This window comes from Phoenix dactylifera, chromosome 4, assembly GCF_009389715.1.
Source record: "Phoenix dactylifera cultivar Barhee BC4 chromosome 4, palm_55x_up_171113_PBpolish2nd_filt_p, whole genome shotgun sequence".
NCBI classification, from domain to species: Eukaryota; Viridiplantae; Streptophyta; class Magnoliopsida; order Arecales; family Arecaceae; genus Phoenix; species Phoenix dactylifera.
The window spans coordinates 25,859,761-25,872,472 of NC_052395.1; positions in this window are offsets into that span (position 1 = coordinate 25,859,761).

Below are 12,712 nucleotides of genomic sequence, written 5' to 3' on the forward strand. Positions count from 1 at the left end.
AAAAGCAAACTCCAAGTCCATCCATCATATGATCAACCTCACGTAAACATTAGATATTATATTTAAAATTTTTTCAAATAAAGAAAGATAATTTAGTCACCGTTTTCACTAAGAGAGCTCAGAAACTTAACTAGGAATGAAAATCTCACATGCGCTGCACATGCTCGAAAACTGTGCACTCAAATAGTTGGAAGTTAATCACTTAATATCACCAAACAACCTAAGTCCACACCTGTACATATAAAAATAGAAAATTTATGCAAAGGATCTTGCAATACAACATGTACATTGGAGTAAGGTAGTATGTTTTTCTTTTTTGCCAACAAAAGAAAAGATAAAACTTCTGGTGATACTTCAAGCCTTCGACCTGTATTCTTGAGACCAACTGACTGACCGGAACCAATTATAAAGACTAGCTTAGAAACCTGAAAATTGTTTTAAGTTGCGAGAAAATAGGGTATGTACTCAAGAATAATATCCTCAGGTTACCATATTAGTGTATTCCAACCAAGTCTGTACCTTAGTAGATCCACCAGAAGGTATAGTACCTATTGGATGTAAATGGATCTACAAAAGGAAGATAGGTTCGGATTGAAAGGTAGAGACCTATAAGGCAAGGCTAGTGGCGAAAGGGTATAGTCAGCGCGAAGGCATTGACTATCAGGAGACCTTTTCACCTGTAGCCATGCTGAAATCCATTCGAACAATACTTGCCATTGCAGCATTTCATGATTATGAAATATGGCAGATGGATGTGAAAACTGCTTTTCTGAATGGATATCTTGATGAAGATATCTATATGGAGCAGCCTTTGGATTTCACTTCCAGTGATAGAGATCACAAGATCTGCAAGTTGCAAAGGTCCATCTATGGACTGAAGCAAGCATCTCGGAGTTGGAACACTTGTTTTAATGATGCAATCAAATCGTTTGATTTCATCAAAAACGAAGAGGAACCGTGTGTATATAAGTAGGTTAGTGGGAGTGCTGTCGTGTTACTCGTACTGTACGTGAACGACATCCTCCTAATTAGGAATGATATTCCCATACTAACCTCGGTCAAGGTCTGGTTATCAAAAGAGTTCTCAATGAAAGATTTTGGGGAAACATCCTATATTTTGGGGATTAAGGTCTATAGAGATAGATCTAAAAGGATGCTTGGCCTATCACAGAAAATGTACATAGTGGAGGTGCTGAAAGGTTCAGCATGGAAAACTGGGGTCTATTACCCCTTAGGCATGGGATTCATCTCTCCAAGAAGATGTGCCCCAACACATCTGACGAGATTCAACGCATGAGTAGGATCCCTTATGCTTCTGCAATAGGGAGCCTCATGTATGCCATGCTGTGTACACGACCTGATATAGCCCTTGTTGTGAGTGTTACTAACAGATATCAGTCGAATCTAGGCGAAGAGCACTGGACAGCTGTGAAGAACATTCTTAAGTACTTGAGAAGAACTAAAGATTTGTTCTTGGTCTTTGGAGGAGCATCAGAGTTAAAGGTAGAAGGATACACAGATTTAGACTTAATGACTGATATTGATGATAGAAAGTCTACATCTGGATATGTGTTCTTGTGCAATGGTGGTACGGTAAATTGGAAGAGTTCCAAACAACCGATCATTGCTGATTCTACCATGGAAGCTGAGTATATCGCCGCCTCTGAAGCTGCAAAGGAAGCTTTCTGGTTTAAGAAATTCATTGCAGAGCTAGATGTAAACCATCAAGATGATCCCTATGAGTCTCACCATCCACCAGTGATACCTATCAGCATGTAGTGGCAACCTAGTAGAATGGAATGATGAACCTCTAGGTGCAGTTATCGTATGATACAGTCCTTCTATCGTAAATTCCTACAGAATGGAGGATATGGATAACTCGTTAAACCCCGTCGTCTATCATATGTCTAGATTTATTCGATTTGAGTTCGAGAGTGGAAAACTCTTTCTCCACTGTATATACTGCCCTGGCCAAGGTCTTAGAACTCAGTCTTATAAACACATAGGATCACTTCTCATCTATCAAGGTCGATAGATTCCATGTAGGTGCATACCCTACTCCTACAGTGAACCTACTGCAGCCAATCTACACTACAAGAACCCATATGACTAGAGACAATGTGTATGTGTAGTCAAACTACAATAACCTCACTGTGAGTAGCTGAATCACTGCAGGTCAAAGGACCAGTCATACTACTGCAACATCAAGCAAATTACTGACGAGTGGATAGACATTCAAGTAACTTCTTGTCTTGGTCACGCTCAGTACCCTTGTTCTCTAACAAGCACCTGCACTATCACTTCAGTGTCTCTATACTGTGAACTTGAGTCTCGTCCATCCATAAGAAAAGTAATCTGTGCACTGATCTTATCGGATCGATCACCACCCTCGTGATGTTCCATTGATCAGGAGCATTTAGAAATTAATCACCAATGATACATGGCTCAAATTCTCAACTCTTGAGAATATGTATCATCATCTTATTAATTTCTTGGACGATTCATAGACACATAAACAATATGAATGAAAAAGATGTCCATTTATTATTCAATAATAATAAAGTCAAGTACAAATTTATGTTCCGGAATAAATAATGTGTCAGCCAGATTGGCTTCTAGGGCATACATCTAACAATCTTCCACTTGCACTAAAGCCAATCAGTCATATATCTAAGTCCCATCTTCTCAAGATGGGTTTCAATCTTCTGCTGAAGGTGGGTATGTGTATCTTATAAGACACAAATCTGAATCTTTTGAAAAGTTCAAAGAGTTCAGAAATAAAGTAGAAAAATAAACTGAAAAATTTCTTAAGGCTCTTCGATCAGATCGAAGAGGAGAATACCTTAGTAAAAAATTTCGAGACTATCTCAAGGAGAATGGCATAGTCTCACAATGGACGCCTCCGGGTACACCTCAACTCAACGAGGTGTTAGAGAGGAGGAATCAGACTCTATTGGATATGGTCCGATCCATGATGAGCTTCACTGATTTACCTATGTTTCTTTGGGAAGATGCCTTACTTAGCGCAATTTACTTATTAAATAGAGTTCCATCTAAATTTGTTCCTACCACACCGTATGAGATATGGCATGGTAAGAAGCCGAGTCTTGGTCATCTCAAGATTTGGGGATGTCCGGCCCATGTCAAGCGACTACATGCGGACAAGTTAGAGGCTAGGACCATTAATGCTCGTTTTATAGGATATCCTAAAGAGTCATTAGGATACAATTTTTACGTCTCAGAGTATCACAATGTATTTGTGAGCCGACATGCCATCTTCTTGAAAAAACAGTTTATCCTTGATAGAGGCAGTGGGAGAAAAATTGAGCTTGAAGAGAAAGTCTCTGAAAAGCAACGAGTTATGGATCTTATAGAACCTATTCACATAGAGCCAGTACACATAGTACCTCCTCCACCTCGTAGATCTAGTACGATCTTCCATCCTCCTGATAGATACTTAGGTATGCTTATAGAGGATACCGAGAAAATATTCCTCATGGAAGATAGGAAACATGTACAGGATCCCAATACCTACAATGAGGCTATATCATATATTGATTCCAAGAAATGGCTGGAAGCCATGAAGTCAGAGATAGACTCCATATATTCCAACCAAGTCTGTACCTTAGTAGATCCACCAGAAGGTATAGTACCTATTGAATGTAAATGGATCTACAAAAGGAAGATAGATTCGGATTGAAAGGTAGAGACCTATAAGGCAAAGCTAGTGGCGAAAGGGTATAATCAGCGCGAAGGCATTGACTATCAGGAGACCTTTTCACCTGTAGCCATGCTGAATTTCATTCGAACAATGCTTTCCATTGCAGCATTTCATGATTATGAAATATGGCAGATGGACGTGAAAACTGCTTTTCTGAATGGATATCTTGATGAAGATATATATATGGAGCAACCTTTGGGTTTCACTTTCAGTGATGGAGATCAAAAGATCTGCAAGCTGCAAAGGTCCATCTATGGACTGAAGTAAGCATCTCGGAGTTGGAACACTCGTTTCAATGATGCAATCAAATCGTTTGATTTTATCAAAAATGAAGAGAAACCGTGTGTATATAAGAATACTAGTGGGAGTACTGTCGTGTTCCTTGTACTGTACGTGGACGACATCCTCCTAATTGGGAATGATATTCCCATGCTAACCTCGGTCAAGGTATGGTTATCAAAAGAGTTCTCCATGAAAGATCTTGAAGAAGCATCCTATATTTTGGGAATTAAGATCTATAGAGATAGATCTAAAAGGATGCTTGGCCTATCACAGAAAATATACATAGAGGAGGTGCTGAAAAGGTTCAGCATGGAAAACTCCAAAAAGGGTCTATTACTCCTTAGGCATGGGATTCATCTCTCCAAGAAGATATGCCCCAACACATCTGACGAGATTCAACACATGAGCAGGATCCCTTATGCTTCTGCAATAGGGAGACTCATATATGCCATACTGTGTACACGACCTGATATAGCACTTGCTGTGAGTGTCACTAACAGATATCAGTCGAATCCAAGCGAAGAGCACTAGACAGCTGTGAAGAACATTCTTAAGTACTTGAGAAGAACTAAAGATTTGTTCTTGGTCTTTGGAGGAGCATCAGAGTTAAAGGTAGAAGGATACACAGATTCAGACTTCATGACTGATATTGATGATAGAAAGTCTACATCTGGATATGTGTTCTTGTGCAATGGTGGTATGGTAAATTAGAAGAGTTCCAAACAACCGATCATTGCTGATTCTACCATGGAAGCTGAGTATATCGCCGCCTCTGAAGCTGCAAAGGAAGCCTTTTGGTTCAAGAAATTTATTGCAAAGCTAGATGTAATGCTATCAGATGCCATCACACTCTACTGTGATAATAATGGCGCCATAGCTCTTGCTAAGGAGTCAAAGTCTCATCAGAAGTCCAAGCACATAGAGCGGCGCTTTCACCTCATACGCGACTACCTCGAGAAGAAATATGTCTAGGTGCAGAGAGTAAACTTCGCGGACAATGTAGGAGACTCGCTCACTAAGCAGCTAAGTTAGCAGAAGCCTGAAGCCCACCTTGAGAAGATGGGACTTAGATATATGACTGATTGGCTTTAGTAAAAGTGGGAGATTGTTAGATATATGCCCTAGAAGCCAATCTGGCTGACACATTATTAATTCTGGGATATTATTTTATACTTGACTTTATTATTATTGAATAATAAATGGCATCTTTTACATTCATATTGTTTATGTGTCTATTAATTGTCCAAGAAATTAATAAGATGATAATACATATTCTCAAGAGTTGAGAATTTGAGCCATGCATCATTGGTGATTAATTTTTAAATACTCCTGATCAATGGATCATCATGAGGACGATGATCGATCCGATAAGATCAGTGTACAGATCGCTTTCCTTATGGATGGATGAGACTCGAGTTCACATTGTAGAGACACTGAAGTAATAGTGCAGGTGCTTATTAGAGAATAAGGGTACTGAGCGTGACCAAGATAAAAAGTCACTTGGATGTCTATCCACTCGTCAGTGACTTGCTTGATGTTGCAGTAGTGTGACTGGTTTTTTGACCTGCGGTGATTCAGCTACTCATAGTGAGGTTATTATAGTTTGATTAAACATATAAATGGTCTCTAGTCATATGGGTTCTTGTAGTGTAAATTGGCTGCAGTAAGTTCACTGTAGGAGTAGGATATGCATCTACATGGAATCTATCGACCTTGATACATGAGGAGTGATCCTATGTAATTTATAAGACTGAGTTCTAAGACCTTGGCTAGGACAGTATATACAGTGGAGAAAGAGTTTTCCACTCTCGAACTCAAGTCGAATAAATTTAGACATATGACAGACGACGGAGTTTGACGAGTTATCTATGACCTCCGTTCTGTAGGGATCCATGATAGAAGGACTTTATCATATGATAAATGCACCTAGAGGTTCATCATTCCATTCTGCTAGGTGGCCACTAATTGCTGCTAGGTGTCACTGGTGGATGGTGAGACTCATAGGGACCATCTTGATGGTCGATGATCCCTGGTGAGTTGAGTTTGAATTGTTTCAACCTATTGAAAAGAGTTTTCAATGATATTGTGTTAGAGATCGCAGTATATCTTACTATCAGTCAGAATAGAACCTATGGGGTCACACACATCAGAGATATTGACCGATCCGATAGTTGAATTGTGATTAGGAATCATAAAAAATTAATTTGATTGATAATTGGTTAACCCGCTAAAAATTAGTGAGTTGAAGAAGAAATAATTGCAATCGGATTGCAACTTAATTTAATTAATTGGATTTAATTAATTGGACTTGATTACGAGTCCTACTTGGAGTCCTAATTGGATTAGGATTTCAAATTAAATTAGAGTCCTATTTGGAGTAGAATTTCTAAAGTCCTAATTGCCTTAGGGCTGAAATTTAATAAGTCCTAATTAGATTAGGATTTTCTTAAGTCCTAATTAATTTTAATTTTAATCTAATTAATTAAAAGACTCCTAATTGGATTAGGATTGAAGAGTTTAATTGAGTCATGGTATAATTAAATCCTAATTAGATTAGAATTTAGAGGAAATTGAAATGGGTGCAAATCCTATTTTGAATAGGATTGAATCCTAGCACTTGGACCCAACCCTCCCCACTTAATTAGATTAAGTGGGGGCTAACCAAATGGGAGAAGAGGGAGGGGCGTAGTGGCTGGTGGCATGATGGAAAAAGGAGGGGCCATGCCCCTCCTATTTGGAATTCACAAAGGGATAAAGATGAGCTCCTAAATTTAGGAGCTCATCTCTATCCACACACCATAAAAGAGGGGTTCAAAGGGGCTCCAAATTTTTCATGGTTTTTCTTGGGATTTTTGGCAGCAAGGAACCTCCTTCCATTCCTCCTTTCAGCCACAAGGAAGCAAGGGAAAAGAAGCTCTTAGCGTGGTCTACTTCATCCCCTTCCTTGGTTGGTCTACTTCATCCCCTTCCTTGGTTACAACGCAAAGGAAAAAGGCTGCGGGGAGGATATCAGCCATCAATAGCCATCTCTGCAAGGGAGCTAGCACCCCAGGGAGATCTAAAAGCTTCAATCGGTGTTTTGCCTCGTGTGGATACCCGTAGAGGCCGGAAGCATGTGCGGCTTCCATCGAACCTTCAACAAATCCACGTAAATCAGATTTGTGGAGACCATCTACCCGCACAAGGTGAAGATCTAATCTTCTTATTAATTTTTAAATGGTTTTAAAGAATTTAATCCTAATCCATCTACAAATGATGGTTTTAAAATACGTTCATGTGATGAACAGGATCTTGCATGCCCTTCCGCTGCAGATCTGAAAAATTTTTGAAATTTTTTGCGGCATGTGACAGATCCTAACAGTAGTATCAGAGCCATGGCTATGTAGATTAAGATTAGAATTAAATTTTTAAAGGCATTTTAGATCTAAAATTTAAAGGATTATGCTTGCTAAAATTTACTGCATGCAGAATTTTCAGCTTGCTGATTTTTCTGCATGCTGATTTTTAGATGCTTAGATTAATGATTCTAATGCTTTGATAATGTGATTACAAATGTTTAGAATCATATATTGCATAATCAGCAAGTCATGAGATGAAATAATCAGTTAAATTACAGATCTGAAAATAATATTTATGCATGAGATGCGTATGGTGATGATCATGGATGAATCCTTTTGAATATGTTGAAATATTCTGCGATGTTCGTGATGCTATCTGATGGCATGTAATTTTAATTTTCAGATATCTGCGTGCATCTTAAATTCATGTATTAGAGACCTGCATGTCTCATGAAAAAGGGTTGTAATTTATTATTTTATTTTATTTAATTTTTAAAGCAATCTGGGATGTAATCTGTGATGTGTGTTGTACGTCGATGGTTGATCAATATGTACATCAACAAGCTTAACATGCACGGATCGAGATCAAGGGTTGATTGAAGATGGATCAAGGAGTTGATCACAATTGGACCTAGGGGATCAAGATCGAGTTAAGAGTTGAAGACGATCAAACCAATTGACGTGCATGTGCTTATAAAATGACTCCATCCTGGATCCATGATCATCACCAGTTATTTTTATTTTGATATTATGCCTGGATGTTTATGCTTATGTCTATGCGGGTAGATATATATTTGCATGAGATGTGAATAGTCAATCGAGAGAGACCTAAATACAAACCTCCCCAATCAGTCGAGAGTGAACCAACATGAGCTAGTCATATTAGATTAATTGATCTAATTGGTGTCTAGGCAAGCCTAAAAGGTGGTTACTTAATTAGGACGTTACTCTCCGAGTAAGGGGAGCCTCCCACCTGCTTACCTGGCTAATTGTTCGATTATCTCTTATGAAGAACTCAAGTTGCAAACACTAAGACATGATTTCACAATATTAAGTCCATAGGTCTTCCATTGTAATAGAGCTGCTAAGATTTTTTTGGTGTTGATTTGTCTCAGCTGGACACAGTGGGCAAGTTGCATCGAAGGACTGGACCTCTCTATTAGACATGAGATGTTGCGAGGTAAAGGTGGGGTTGGGCACCAATAACTGTTAGGTGAGAACCCAATGACGACTTTATTTCTGCGGTTATATGGTGGGTCTAACTTAACTAAGTAATGGGGTCAATAACTGTTAGGTGAGATCTTCATGACTTAGAGACCAAATACCACTGCAATTTGCTTGAGAAGCATTGTACAAGAGTTGTACACTCATCCATTTATATGTCATCAATAACTGTTAGGTAAGGCGGCATGTAAATCGGTGAGACCATAGTACCCACTAGAAACCTTAGTCGCGTAGGATTTTCATTTCTTCATCAGGGGAGTATGAGGGATTCGAGAAAATAGTGGGAGCATATTTGTTTTAAAAGTTCCTAGAACAAATTAAGATTAAGTACAAAGTCTAACTAGAATCTTTACTCTCTACAGATCACAATGTCAGCTTCGAACCTTTTGACCTGAATCCTTGAGACCAACCGACTGACCAGAACTAATTATAAAGACTAGCTTAGAAACCTGAAAATTATTTCGAGTTGCGAGAAACTAGGGTATGTACTCGAGAATGATATCCCCAGGTTACCATCACGTCCGACCGATGAACAGCGTGAGACGCATGAAAAATGGACGGACGATGACATTAGGGTCAAGTGCTACATCATGGCATCCATGACTAATGAACTTCAATGCCAGCATGAGAATATGAAGACTGCTAGAAAAATACTAGCACACTTGCAAGAGTTGTATGGTGAGCAGAGTCGCACAGCTCGCTTTGAAGTGTCCAAGAGGCTCTTCAAGGCAACGATGCACGAGGGGCAGTCTATCCATGATCACTGTCTGACTATGATCAAGGACCTAGAGGAGCTTGAGAAGCTCGGTATGACCATGCATAAGGAACTGCGGATAGATCTGATCCTGCAATCTCTTCCTGATTTATTTGGGCAGTTTATAGTAAACTACCATATGAATAAAATTGAATGCACTAAGACCGAACTGTTAAATATGTTGGTAACTGCTGAGGGGACCTTGAAAGGTTCAAGGGGCTCTGTTCTGACTGCTGAGCTGACTTCTGATTCCAAGAGAAAGTCTACTTGGAAGAAAAAAAAAGCCTGCAAAGAAGCAGAAGAAAGACAAGAAGCCTAAGAAAAAAGTTCATAAGAAAAAGGCTAATGACAAAGAAAAATATTTGCACTGCAACGTCGACGGCCACTGAAAAAGGAACTGCCCTTCATACCTCGAGAGCCTGAAGAACAAAAAGGACACACCTTCAGAAGGTATGTTAGACTTGCTCGTAATTGAAACTAACCTTACGATTTCTTTTACTTCAGTTGGGTTATAGATTCTGGTTCTAGTGCTCATTTGTGCACTACTATGCAGGGTCTAAAGAAAAGTAGGAGGTTGGCGGAAGGTGCAGTAATCCTTCGGATTGGCAACGGGGCAAGAGTTGCTGCTGTAGCTGTGGGCACTTATCCTCTGCGACTACCGTCTAGTTTTAGTTTATTGCTTAGAGACTGTTAATATGTCCCTGCTGCTAGCAGGAATTTGATTTCTGTTTCGTGTTTAGTATAGGATGGTCATATTTTAACATTCGATAAAGACTGCTGTTCTATTTATTTTAGAAATAAATTACTTGCACGTAGTTTCATCATTGATAGTCTCTCACTTACATGTCGATGTGTCTGTAAATTATCTTGAGCAAGTAGTGAGTGCCATAGGATCCAAAAGATCCAGAGATGAGATAAACTAGAAGTATTTGTGGCACCTCAGATTTAGCCATATTGGAGAGGACAAAATGAACAAAATGGAGAAAGATGGGCTTCTCGGTTCATTGACTTACGAGTCATATCCAGTTTGTGAGTCCTGTCTTCAAGGAAAAATGGCTAGACTATCCTTTGTAGGACATGGGGAGAGGACCACTGAAATACTTACCCTGGTTCACACTGATGTGTGTAGCCCATTTGATGTACTAGCCAGGGGTTGTTATTCGTACTTCATTATTTTTACCGATGATTTTTTTTTGTACATGCAATCTATTGATAAATAAACTATATTTCATGTCTTTAAACAAGGTTTTAATGGATATTAGATGAATACATATCAAAAAGGGTTTTTTAGGCCCTATTTGGGGGAGCTTTTGGAGGGCCAAAAAGCACTTTCTGGCCCTCCAAAAGTACTTCTAGATAAAAAATGGTGTTTGGTAAAATTTTCGGAAAGCTATTTCAGTTTTTGCGGGAAGCTGAAAACAGCTTTTGGAAAAAAAGCTCCAATTTAGAGCTTTCCGAAAATGCTGTTTTCAGCTTTATCGGAAAGCTGTTTTTTGGACCAAAATACCCTCATTTAAATCACACTTTTTTTCCAAAACCCTTATCCCGCCTTTTTCTTTCTTCCTTTCCCTCTCAATCTTCTTCTTCCTTTCTCTCTATTTGTTAGAGAGATAAATGGTCATTAAAAGGATGAAAAATTAATTTACACTAATAATTATAATATTTTATATATTTATTATTTTATTATACTATAAATATAATATTATATTACATTATATCATAATACATTGATATGTTATTTAAATAATTGAATATTATATTAAATTATTATTCTATAATACATAATATTATAGTACTATATTATAATAATATTATATTACATTACATTAATATTATACTATATCATATATTTATATATTAATACATATTATATTTTATTATACTCTATTATATAATACTGGTAATGTTCTTTATGGTCATTTTGTCACACAAAAGTACTTTCTCAGTTTGTTTACCAAACATATATTAAAGTGCCACAACACATTAGAAATATAGTTACCAAATAGCAAACAGCTTTTTATAAATGCTCTGCTTCAAACAGCTCTACTTCCAAAAGCTCTACTACTAACAACTCCTCCAAACAGGGCCTTAGTCCATCATATGGTGTATCTCTTTATCCATGACATGGCTAGCTATCTTAAGCAAAGTCCAAAAGGCTTTGACCACAGTGACTTCTTAACCTATTTAATAATAAGCATCACAATTTTTTTTTTCTATTTCAAACATTTAATAACTTTTCGTATTATGCATGTTCTAGAACAATACATTCAAGGTGATGTATCCTGTAAGTTATCTTTAATTGGGACAAAATACCGGTCCAACTATATCTCCCGAAATTTTTTGCTTTTTATTTGCAACCTGACTAGAGTTTACATGGAAAAGGGCTATGAGTAACTTCTTTTGTTTTTTTTCCATCTCTACTTTGGAATGAAGCAAGCTACTCGTCTTTCCCCCAACCATGGCAACACAATAAACATCCTACAACCTTTCTCTTCTCAATCCATGTGATGGTTATAATGCACTAGGTTTTTCATTAATCATCAAGGTTCATACATAACGAAATGACAACTTCAACAATTCAACTCTTGTTTTTTTTTTTTTTTTTTTTGGTACATCAATTCAATTCTTGTTTATATTGATTTCTCCAATCCAATCCATTGGGATAGCAATGAAATTGGCAATCTTGCTCCTTTTTCTCATAAAACTTGGGATTTAAAAATACAATAAAAGTTAATTCCTTTAAAACATATGGTAAAACTTACAATACCTAAGATTAGCAATTGGAATATATGATGATTTTTTATTTATCTTACAATTGTGGGCCAAGTCAAATTCACAAAAGAAAATAGAGCAGGTTGCATAAAGTTCCCTCCTTGTCTATAGGCCCAAGGGAAATTAAAATTTCATGGTGCCTCCATGTCGTGGTCCTTGCCTGGTCCTAATTGTTGTGCTCTCTCCCATTAGGATAATGTCTAGTAATTAGGATTGCATAATTAATTAATAGTTATCCATCCAAATATAATGTTCACCGTCTATTTGGAGAATCCTTTTAGAAGTACATCCAAATCATAAAAATATCAAAAAAATATTAATCATATTAAATACTCATGAAAATTTCTTTATTTATGAACGTTTCTTTAATAAGTTATTTAGTAACTCTACAAATAAATGACAAGATATTTCGGTAATTTTTATCTCGATGGATTTATTTAGTGAAGATAATTTTGTTGAGACGGTAAATTACAAGGAAGGTAAGATTTGAGTCTAGATATCTTGTTTCGACGGTTAAAAAAAAAATTAGCATGCAAAAAGTCTTTAGCCAACACAACGGAATTGAAGATCGCTATTTTTAATAAATAAATTTGGAGAAGTTGATTCCTTGGCTCCTGGCGA